The 12,389-nt window shown below is 36.9% G+C and overlaps 1 protein-coding gene and 1 long non-coding RNA gene across 12 annotated transcripts in view; one reads left to right on the forward strand and one right to left on the reverse strand.

Moving 5' to 3' along the window:
* The window catches only part of USP3 (ubiquitin specific peptidase 3), a 110,020-nt gene that overhangs the window by 82,660 nt on the left and 14,971 nt on the right, over nt 1–12,389 (forward strand). The gene's annotated exons all lie outside the window — the stretch shown is intronic.
* LOC140595650 (uncharacterized) overlaps nt 4,767–12,389 on the reverse strand; it is a 29,128-nt gene continuing 21,505 nt past the window's right edge. Inside the window, exons 2-4 of the long non-coding RNA XR_011997417.1 lie at nt 8,659–8,695; nt 8,398–8,509; nt 4,767–4,880 (exon numbers count right to left, since the gene is read on the reverse strand). This is a non-coding gene — a long non-coding RNA (uncharacterized lncRNA). The remainder of the gene's footprint in view (nt 4,881–8,397; nt 8,510–8,658; nt 8,696–12,389) is intronic.

Raw genomic sequence — 12,389 nt, forward strand, 5'->3', positions numbered from 1 at the left:
TATCTAACTGAAGTGACAATAAAAGATTTCAAAGGGAAAAAAGACAAAAATATAAAACCTTACATAGTTACAAGCAAAATTTAGCTTTTTTAATATTAAGACTCAGTTTTTTTCTTTTTTAAAAAATATTTATTTATTTATTATTTATGATAGACATAGAGAGAGAGAGAGAGGCAGAGACACAGGAGGAGGGAGAAGCAGGCTCCATGCCAGGAGCCCGACGCGAGACTCAATCCCGGGACTCCAGGATTGCGCCCTGGGCCAAAGGCAGGCGCTAAACCACTGAGCTGCCCAGGGATCCCCAAGACTCAGTTTTCTTAAAGAATCAAAGACTTGGTAAACAGGAAATTATTTTGGTAAAACACAGAATCCTTGATTTCTAGGCAGATAACATTTTTTTGGGTGGGCAGATAACAAATGTAAACATTTGTTTACAGTTTTATATTAAGAGTAGATCTGCAGTTTGTCCATTCAACAACAAAAAGTTTAATTTTGCAGTGTATTGTCGATATTAAAACTTACTAAATGTATCTTAATCTTAGCCAATATTGATCACACGTGAAATCCCTTTCTAAAGATCCCTTTCCCAGAAAACTTGTGGAACTTTCTTTTTCACATTCAGCTCTTGTTTTAAGTTGTCTCCTCTTTAAAAAACCAGTTTCACTTTAGGACAAAATTTCTTTTCCCTTAACAAAAAATGTATTCCCATTCCACATACCTTTTTTTACCAAAAACACATCTTTCTTTCCTTGCATATGGAATTTTTTTTTAAAGATTTTATTTATTTATTCATAGACACAGAGGGAGAGGGGCAGAGACACAGACAGGGAGAAGCAGGCTCCACGCAGAGAGCCCAATGTGGGACTCCATCCCGGGTCTGCAGGATCACACCCCAGGCTGCAGGCGGCGCCAAACCGCTGCGCCACCGGGGCTGCCCTGGAATTGTTTCCCTTATTATTTCTAGTAGTCTTAATTACATCTGTTAGAATTCTTAACTCTTAGAAACCTTAATTTCTAGTGAAAACTAACTAGTAAGCAATTGTTAACTGTTATACCAGTATTCTTTAGAATAGCATATTTGTGAATACATTTTATGATTTTTTAAGGATTTTATGTATTCATTAGAGACATAGAGAGAGGCAGAGACATAGTAGAGGGAGAAGCAGGCTCCCTAAGGGGAGCCTGATGTGGGACTTGATCCCAGGACCCCAGGATCACACCCTGAGCCAAAGGCAGACACTCAACCACTGAGCACCCAGGCACCCACATTTCATAATTCCTAAAAATGTGCTTTTTCATAGTACAGTTTTTCAATAAAGCACAAACTAGGTTTACTAACAGACCTATATTTATCTTTAGTTTCTCTGTAGTAAGACAAGTAAATTACCTAGAAATGACTTAGATATTCAATAAATTTAGCTCATCATTTAACTTAGTAAAAACTTTTTTAAAAAGCTATTTATAAGTTTAGCTATAGATCTTTTTCTTGGGGGGGGGGGAGGCAGAGGGAGAGAGAGAATCTTAAGTAGGCTCCACATCCAGCAGAGTCCAACCTGAGACAATGACTTGAGTTAAAATCAAGACTTGACACTTAAACGACTGAGCCACCCAAACATTCCAGCCTACAGACCTTTTTATCTTATTTACAGCTGTTTAATTTACTTGTTCTTATGTTTAGATTACCCACAAAACTTCATGAAGCATTATTAGAGAAAAAAATTAATCATCATTCTAAATTTATCATAAATTTCCAGAGATGAACTTGTTTGACTTGCAGTAAACACAGGTAGAATGACAGTCATATATTTAGTGCTCATAATTCTAAAGATACATTTTTTTTTAAGATTTTATTTATTTATTCATGATAGACACACACACACACACACACACACACACACACACACACACAGACACAGGCAGAAGGAGGAGCAGGCTCCATGCAGTGAGTCTGACATGGGACTCGATCCTGGGACTCCAGGTTCACACCCTGGGTGGAAGGCAGACGCTTAAACTGCTGAGCCACCCAGGCTGCCCTAAAGATACGTTGTTGTTTTTTTTTTTCTAAAGAAACGTTTTTTAAATTAAACCAACAACCTAAAATTAGCTTTAATACTGAATATTTTCCCAGATCATGTAAATTTGGAAAACATTTGTGTTAGTTTCTATCTTTCTGAATTTTGGAATTCCCAAAACTTAAACGCACTTGACTTCAACTAAAAAGAGCTCTTTTACAAATTATTTTTATTGATCAATTGGAGGTAAAGAAAATATCTTACATTTACAACATATATGGATATACAGACAAGATGCTAACAAAATTATTATTTTTGTTTTTACTAATATTTGTGGAGAGGAAATTAAAGGTCCAATTTCCATTAAAGGCCCAATTTCCAAATACCTCTTTTCTAAAGTTTGTATTTCAAAGAATGGCTCTTAGGTCCTAGAGTAGATGGGAATAGAAACTAACATCACAAAGGAATAGAGAAAGAATCCCAAGTTTTCTGCAAGGTGGAATCTGGAGCCTATCTGCCTATTACCAGAGGTGCAGGAGTCTGGCCACAAGAGCTATTTTAGAAAGGCTTCTTTCCCCGATTTTTTCTTTAGTCTCAGGTGATTGTGGGCTGTATTTACATTTTAAAGACATGGTAAGATTTATAATTTCAAGGAACTGAGAAAGGATGCCAAAAAAAAATTTTTTTTTTAGAGTTTTAGAGCAATTAAAATATTGTTCCAATATCTTGATCCTTTATAATAGCTATGCACATTTTGAGGGGAATAGGTGAGGTTTAGGGATTGGTAAAGATAGACGGGCTTTGACTTGTTTCTAGAGTTGCATTTCTGGTTCTGTACAGATTTGTAAGGCAGTTGTTTCTATTTTCCAAAGAACTGGATAAAGCCAGAATATCAAGGGACTGACCTGCCTTTTTAAACTTTTAAAAAATATATATCAGGGATATTTAACTAAAATGGGAATCAAAAAGACTTATATCTTTGTAAAGCCTGCATAAAGCATTTTAACAAAAGCTTTCTTGCAGCATACATAATTCGACTTTGGCTTCTATTAGCCCCTGAGTGTTGGCCTTTCACAGATCATTTGTGGGAGTGCCTAGGAAATGTTTTGGTCTGTTTTCTCTGTGGTGTTTCTCTGTGAAGAGGAGGTAGTGAATAATCATTAATCCTTCTCATTTCTAAATTTGGTAGCATATTTTCAAGATAGGGATTAAAAGGACTTCATAATTTAAAAGATCGTCTCTTTCAGTGGAGGAGGGGGTGGCTAGGATATGTCTGCAATATACATTACATAGGAATGTCTGAAGCTGGCAGAGCCTCCTACAGAGCCCTAGAAAGGTAGGAGCAAAAGGAACCTTATTGCCAATTTCAGGTGCTTTTGTTAAATTCATTTTCTGGCTTTCAGCTTTTATGTGAACAACTTATATAGTCTGAACATGGAGATTTGGCTCCCTATAAATCTTGTAAGGAAAGGGAAGTTAAAACAAGCAGATGAGGCTAGATTTTAAGGGAATTTTGCTTAAGTGTTAGGCCTAATTTCTGTTCATCTTGGCAAGGGAGTCTCTAAGGCTTGCCATTATAAGACAATGGAGAGTGCTCTATACAGGATGTTTTTCTTTTCAATGTAAGCAATTTTTGAAAAAAAGATTTTATCTATTTGACAGCATGAGCACACACAAGTAGGGGGAGTGGCAGGCAGAGGGAGAAGCAGGCTCCCTACTGAGCAAGGAGCCTGATCCCCAAAGGGGGCACAGATAATGGCCCCCATGATCTAAAAGTTTGCTCCCAAAATTAGTCTAAGAAAGCAAAGGCCTTCATTGCATAGGCAGTAAGGATGGTGAAATAGTGCCTCTGGTCTCCCATGAAAACACAAGATTCCTCCAGTCACAGACCAGTTAACCTGTGACACAGGGCAGTTGCTACTGAATTGGAATTCCCAGCAATAACAGGTGATAGAGGTTGAGATGACAAAAATTTGAAAGGGCTGGGGCCTCTCAAGAGGCACACCCCTGAGAGCTGGCATGGCCAGAGGGAGAGGTAGATCCATGGTCTATTCACCTGGCAATGAAGCTGCACCTTGGTAAGTGCACCCTCTGGATGGTGAAAACCAGAGAATATCCTCATTGGTCACAAAGCCAAACTCTTAGGACACAGCGTGCATGTAAGAGATTTTTTTCCTTTCTTCTTGTTCTAACAGCCTTGGCTAAGCCATGCGTTTCTTAGAGCCACATTAATACCTAGCAGGGATATGCTGCAGGATTGGGGACTGTGTTGTTTTACAATGTACCTTGTTGCAAAGAAGTTTGCTAGAGGTTAGTAGGTGACCTAGGGGTCAATCTAACCTGTTTCGTGACCAACTTATTCTATCATGAGGGTCTGCTTGACGGTATGAGAACTGTAATAGCTTTTAAGTGTTTGATCTGTGTCCACCAATTTGGGGGCTTTAGCTCCCAAGATATTCCTTAGCAACAGTCTTTACCTTATGTGCAATTAGTTCATATGAGAAATGACTTAAAACAGGCAAAAACAAAAACCCCAAAGACTATCTCTGAGAGGAAATTAATCAGTAACCAAAGGAGTACTCTACCAAATTTAACCAGAGACCATTTAAGTAAGCAATTTAATAACTAGGAACTAGGTTCCACAAATATTTTCTCCTTCTAATCTAAATGTAGCAGAGAGAAAAGGACTTCTCACCACTCTTACTCTGTTGGACTCTGCGGATTCTGGGAGGTTGACAGGATAAGAAATCTTACCTTCTGCTGGCTGTAGGGCCTCAGTTGCAGTCATGTCCAGCAAGTTAAAGTATCCTGCTGACTATGTCAGCTGTTGAAGAGGAACATTTCCTCTGCCCTTCAAGGTCCTTCTTGCTGGATGAAGAACCAAATTGATTCAAGATAGATTAACAGGAAAAAATCAGATTTAGTTTTGTATATACAAGGAATTCACACAGACATGAAATACCGGAGACCAGCAACCCAAGGCTTCTCTGAGCTAAGGAGAAGGGTAGGGCCTGAGGGTACAAAGGGGAGAAAGGACCATTAGCAGGAAGGTGAGAGGAGATGCTTGGAAAACATTGTCCTGTTATTTAGGCAGAGTAGTTTCTTAGGTAAAGAGAAATCTCTTCCGGGTATAAGCAGGCAGTTGAGGAGGAAGTAAAGAACTTTTCCTGAATCTGCTGGGTTTTATTTGATTTAACTCAAAATAATGTTCCTGTCAAATTGGCCCATATTGGGGCAGCCTGCCCCAGGCCCCTGCAGATGTTATAGGAAATATAATGGAAGAAGATAAAAATGCCAAAACAAATAACTTTTGATAAAATTTCAAATCCATTATGGATTAAAAGAAGAAGGAAAAAACCTCTTTATTAACTCTTATTAAGCTAAGAATAGAAATGTTAACTTGATGAAGATTATCTCACAAAAGCTATCAGTGATCATAACAGTTAAACAGTGAAGCACTAATGATTTTCCATTACAGTGTGGAAGCAGGCAGGAGACCTGCTGCTGAGAGAGAGAGAACAGCCTTGGGCAGGAGACCTGCTTTTCTAAAAGCTCTTGATTAAAAAAAAATTAAGTACAGGTATTATTTTGATAAGTTCTAAACCTGGAACTAAAAAGTTTAGTAAGGCAGCCAAATAAAAAGTAGGCAAAAACAAAACAAACAAACAAAAAAAAAACCCAGTTGCTTTAATACACATAGCAAAAGTCCTATTCATAATAGCAATAAAATCTTAAGAATAAATTTATTAACATATAAACCTATATGAAGAAAATTATAAAACTTTATGTAAGAATAGATAAAAAGCCTGAATAAACAGCCATGCCATATACTTAGGTGGGAAGACCAATGTGGTAGAGATGTACATTTTCTGCCAAACTACTCCCTAAATTTATTCTGATTTGCTCAAAAGTTCCTTTTATGTAAGCAGAAGGAAATTATTATTTATTTTAAGATTTTATTTGAGAGAGCAAGAGAGAGCATAAGCAGAGGGAGGGGCAGAAGAAGAGGGAAAAGCACAGACTTCCCAAGGCAGACCACCGTGGGTCTCTATCCCAGGACCCTGGGATCCATGACCTGAGCAGAAGGCACACATTTAACAGACTGAGACACCTAGGTACCTCTTAAGGGAAGCTTAAAAAGTTTTTTAAATGAAGATGAAAAGGCAGGATAGAGATGAGGTAGGATGTGTGACCTATATATATATATATATATACTGACTTAGCAGGTACCAGTGCAGAAACTTGTAACTGGGAAGTTATTATAGAGCAAAGAAAAATATAGTAAAAATGAAAACTTGGGAAAACAGTATTTGAATTTTAAGATTTAATATGAAAATAAAACCATCAGACACCATAGGCAAACATATTTTTGATCTTGTAGGGACAATCTTTCACCAAGACCAGAACGTGGAAAGGAAAACATTCATAAATTTAACTGCATGATGGTGAAAGATACCTTAAAGTAGAAAAGGAGAGAACATATGAAAAAGAGTACTTGGTAAAGTAGAATTGGTCAAAATGACAAAGATAGGTAATATCCATTCTTGGTAAAGGTTTTGGAGAATGGATACTCTCACATATGGGTGTTAGTATAAATTGGTAGTTTGGGAAGACCGTGATTACCACTTTTTATTTTATTTTTATTTTTTTGGATGATTACCACTTTTATTTTTTAAAAAATTTTTAAAAATTAATTAATTAATTTATTTATGATAGTCACAGAGAGAGAGAGATTGAGGCAGAGACACAGGCAGAGGGAGAAGCAGGCTCCATGCACCGGGAGCCCAATGTGGGATTCGATCCCGGGTCTCTTTTTTTTTTTTTAATTTTTTTAAATTTTTATTTATTTATGATAGTCACACAGAGAGAGAGAGAGGCAGAGACACAGGCAGAGGGAGAAGCAGGCTCCATGCACTGGGAGCCCGACGTGGGATTCGATCCCGGGTCTCCAGGATCACGCCCCGGGCCAAAGGCAGGCGCCAAACCGCTGCGCCACCCAGGGATCCCCGATTACCACTTTTAAAGAGCATTTCCTAAGACAGTAATTTTACTTTTGAATGTGGACATTAACACCTGTAAAAGATGTTCATTAAAGCATTTTTTGTTATTGCAGAAATCAGAAACAATTTATATGGCCACTAGTAGGGTGCTGGTTTAATAAATACTGTGTAATAATTAAGAAATATGAAGTTGATCAATAGGCAGGCCACAGAAAGATAGCCACTAAAATACTGTGGAGTAAAACACTATATATGGAAATATGTCTGTAGAATGACCATTTGTATAAAATGAACATTCATATGTGCATTAAAAGTCTTGGGTAGCAAGCATATTATGTCTGTTCACAGTGATTTTTTTAGGAGTAGGGATTCCAGAAGAAAGTGAACTGTGACTTCCTTTTTCCTGCTCTGTCTGAATTTGTTAACCTCTTGTATCAGCTTTATAATTATATATTTACTTTGGGGGAGTAAAACAAAATGTGGATTAACTTATACATACTTCCCAATTGCTGCTTTGCTAAATTTGAACTTACATAGTGCATAAAGGGGATCTAATAACATCAACAAACCAGTTTTATTCCCTGCTCTCCATAGGGATGTATTAAACAGTTTATATAATGTGGCAGACTGACACTTGTGAAATATATGCCCTGAAACCTTTGAGAATCTTAGGAGTTTCAAAAACCATCATGGCTTTTTTTTTTTTTTCCTCATGAAATGCAATAAAGTACAAATGAAAAAAGTTTAAGCAGCTTCCTCAGATGGGAGGTGTGAAGGTAAGTGGAGAACAACAAAGCTTTGCTGAGATATGAATGCTGGGTAGCTAGTAGACTGTTCACTGGCCATGTGATTCACTTCCACATATGAGCTTTGAAAAGTTCAATTTGTATTCTTGCTGATGCAAAGAATTCTTGAATTCTTGCTGATTCTTTTTAAATAGAATATGTGAAAAAAACAGGTTCAGCTTGTATGGCTTGGTTATGAATTGTCTAATGAGCTTTTCATATATCTTCTGTTGTATTTTGGTTTATCACATGGCCTCACATGAAAAAGAGAGAACTGCATTATCTTATCCGTAAGTCTGTTTGGGACTACTTGGTCACACTTTGAGATTAAGCCTCTCAAAAAGGCATGGAGCAAAACATGCCCTTCTGTGCCCCCACAGCTGTAACAGAGAGACTAATTGCAAGCAGGCAGGCTGAATGTGGATTTTACCCTACAATGAGCCCAGGGCAGCCTCAGACAGGCATGTTAATGGCATGGGGATCAAACTCTGAGCAGTGCACCCACAGCAAGCAAAGTGGATCATTGTGGCTCCCTAGGCTGAAGATAGTCGCAGCTTACCCACAACAGTAAGTCACATGTGGCCCATATAGAGGGCTCACCTGGAGTGCCTGGTTCTGGTGACCTGAGATGTATGCTGTGCCGCAGAGCACCAGAGACCTCTTCTGTACAAGTCCACCACTTTCAAGAGCAGGAGATGTAGCCTACTAGGACCTAACATAGAGTTACAGAACATGAGTAGAGAGAGCATTATGTCCCAAATGGGAGAATAAGACAAAAATCACAGTAAAAGAGCTTAACAGAATGATAATAAGTAGTGTACCTAATAAGGAATTGAAAGTAATGGTCATAAAGATACTCACTGGACTTGAGAAAAGAGTGGATGAACTCAGTGAGAACCTAAAAATAGAAAATATAAAAACCAGTCAGAGCTGAAGAATTCAATAACTGAAATGAATACTAGAGGGTGCCTGGGTGGCTCAGTCAGTTAAGCATCTGCCTTCGGCTCAGGTCATGATCTCAGGGTCCTGGGATCGAGCCCATATTGGGCTCTCTGCTCAGCAAAGAGTTTGTTTCTCCCTCCTCCCTCTCCCCCTTCCCCTTGCTCATACTTGCTCGCTCTCAAAATAAATAAATAAATAAATAAATAAAATCTTAAAAAAACAAACAAACAAAACAAAACAAGAAAACCACTAGAGGAAATCAGCAGCAGATTAGAGGATCCAAAAGAACAGATCAGTTATCTGGAAGACAGAGTAGTGGAAAGCAACCAGCCTAAATAGGGAAGAAGAAAGAAAAATAATGAGGTTAGGTTAAGGGGCCTCAGTGACCTCAAGCATACCAACATTCACATTATAGGGATCTCAGAGGGAGAAGAGTGAGAGAAGAAAGCAGGAAACTTATTTGAAAGAAAGCTAAAAACTTCCCTAATATGGGAAGAGATCAGACATCCAAGGCCGGGAAGCAGAGAACTCCTAACAAGATGAATCAAGTTTGTCCACACCAAGACACATAATAATTAAAATGGCAAAATAATGATAGAGAATTTTAAAAGTAGAAATGGAAAACAATATACGGTTATATAAAAGGGAAACCCTATAAGGCTATCAAGTGATCTCTCAGCAGAAACATTAGGGCAGAAGGAAATGGCAAGATATATTCAAAGTGCTGAAAGGAAAAAAACCATACAAACCAAGAATACTCAACTCAGCAAGGTAATCATTCAAAATAGAAGAGAAAAAGAGCTTCCCAGACAAAACTAAAGGAGTTCATCACTATGAAACCAGCCTTATAAGAAATGTTAAAGGGAATTCTTTAAATGGAAAGAAAAGGCCATAACTAGAAGAAAATTATGAAAGAAGTTTCAAAGGTAAAAGCAAATATAAGGGTAGTAGATTAATCACTAATGGAAGTTAAAATGCAAAAATAGCAAAATTTTATCTACAAAAATTTGTTGGGATAAAATTAAAAGATGCAAAATATGATATAAAATGAGGAGTAGAAAGTAGTGCTTTTAGAATGTCTTTGAACTTAAGAGACCATCAACTTAATATAAACTGCTAATAAACACAAGATGTTGTATATGAACCCAGTGGCAGCCACAAATAAAACAATAAAAACAGGAATCCAAGCATAACACTAAAGAAAGCCATCAAGCTATAAGGGAAGAGAGCAAGACAATAAGAAAGGAACACAGGACTTCAAAAACAACCAGAAAACAGTTAACAAAATGGCAGTAAATATATGCTTACTTTAAATGTAAATAGACTAAATGTTCCAATCAAAAGATACAGGGTGATGGAATGGATTTTTTTAAAAATATATATATGCTGCCTCCAGGAGATTCACTTCAGACCTAAAGGCACATATAGACTGAAAGTGAAGGTTTGCAAAAACATACAAGTGGAAGCAAAAATAACCCCCAAAACAAACAAAACCAAGGTAGCAATATTTCTATCAGACAAACCAGACTTTAAAAGACAGACTGTAGGGATGCTGGGTGGCTTAGTGGTTGAGTGCTTCTGCCTGTGTCTGTGTCTCTCTCTGTCTCGAATGAATGAATGAATGAATGAATGAATGAATGAATGAATGACTGTAGCAGGAGATGAAGAAGGGCACTACATAAAGGGATCCAGTGCTACAAGAGGATAGAATAGTTGTAAATATCTGTGCATCCAAATAGCATCTAAATACATAAAGCAAATATTAAAAGACATAAAAGGAGAAATTGACAGTAATACAATAATAGTAAGGGACTTTGACAGCCCACTTAAATCAGTTCATAAGTCCGACAAAATCAGTAAAGAAACAATGGCTTCCAATGACACATTGGACCAGGTGGACCTAACATATATACAGAACAGCCCACCCAAGAAAACAGCAGAATACATATTCTTTTCAAGTACACATGGAACATTCTCCAGGATAGGTCATGTTAGGCTACAAAACAAGTCTATTAAAATCATATCAAGTGCAGCCCGGGTGGCTCAGTGGTTTAGCACCCCTTTCAGGCCAGGATCAGGTCCCATGTTGGGCTCCCTGCATGGAGCCTGCTTCTCCCTCTGCCTGTGTCTCTGCTTCTCTCCCTGTGTCTCTCATAAGTAAATAAAATCTTTTAAAAAAATCATATCAAGTATTTTTCCTGCACACAATGAAACTACAAATTCTTTACAAGAAAAAGTCTGGAAAAAACACAAACAGATGAAGGCGGAAACAACATGCCACCAATCAACCATTTGGTCAATGAAGAAATCAAAGAAGAAATAAAAAAAAAATACAAGGAGACACGTGAAAATAAAAACACAAAGATCCAAAATCTTTGGGATGCAGCAAAAGCAGCTCTAAGAAGTTAGTAATGATACAGGCATACTTCAAGAAACAAATCTCAACCTAACTTTATACCTAAAGAACAAATGAAGCTCAAAACTAAACTAGTAGAAGGAAATTTTTTAAAAATAGAAAATTTTAAAAAAGATTAATGAAGCTAAGAGCCAGTTCTTTGAAAAGATAAAACTGATAAACCTTTAGCCAGATGCATCAAGAAAAAGAGGACTCCAGTAAAAATCAGAAATGAAGGAGAAATAACGGACACCACAGAAATACAAAGGATTATAAGAAACTATTAAGAAAAAATATATGCGACAAATTGAAGAACCTAGGAAAAAGGGATAAAATTTTGGAAACATACAATCTTCCAAAACTGAAGCAGGAAGAAATAGAAAATTCGAACAGATCAATTACTATTAATGATATTGAATCAGTAATAAAAAAACTAACAACGAAAGTCCATGACTGGATGAGTTCACAGGTGAATTCTATCAAACATGTAAAGAAAAGTTAATACCTGTTTTTCTCAAACTATCTCAAAAAACAGAATAGAGAGGAAATTTTCCAAATTCATTCTATAAGGCCAGCATTACCCTGATAACAAAACCAAAGACACTACAAAAAAACAAAAACTAACTATAGGCCCGTACCTCTGATGAACATAGATGCAAAAATACTCAACAAAGTAGTAGCAAACCAAATTCAACAGTATATTTTAAGTCACTCACATAAAAAAATCACAATTAAGTAGGATTTATTCCAGAGTTGCAAAGGTAGTTTGCTGTTCACAAATCAATCAATGTGATATATCTGTCACATTAACAAGAGAAAGGATAAAAACCATATAATCATCTCAATAGATGAAGAAAAAGAATTAACAAAATACAGCATCTATTTATGATACAAACCCACAGCTAACATCAAACTCAATAGTGAAAAACTGAGCACCTTTCCTCTAATATCAGAACAAGACAAAGACATCCACTCACCATTTTTATTCAACCATAGCACTGGAAGTCCTAACTGCAGCAATCAGACAAGAATAAAAAAAGCATCTAAATTGGTAAGGAAGAAATAAAACTGTCACTATTTGTAGATGATACAACAGCATCTAAGAAAACCCTAAAGACTTTGCCCAAAAACTAATAATGAAGTGGCAGAAAGAAAATTTCATTTATTGATGCAGCAAAAAGAATAAAATGCTGAGGAATAAATTTAACCAAAGGGGTAAAAGATCTATACTATAAAAATTTTAAGACATTGACCA

This window comes from Vulpes vulpes, chromosome 15 (assembly GCF_048418805.1).
Source record: "Vulpes vulpes isolate BD-2025 chromosome 15, VulVul3, whole genome shotgun sequence".
NCBI classification, from domain to species: domain Eukaryota; kingdom Metazoa; phylum Chordata; class Mammalia; order Carnivora; family Canidae; genus Vulpes; species Vulpes vulpes.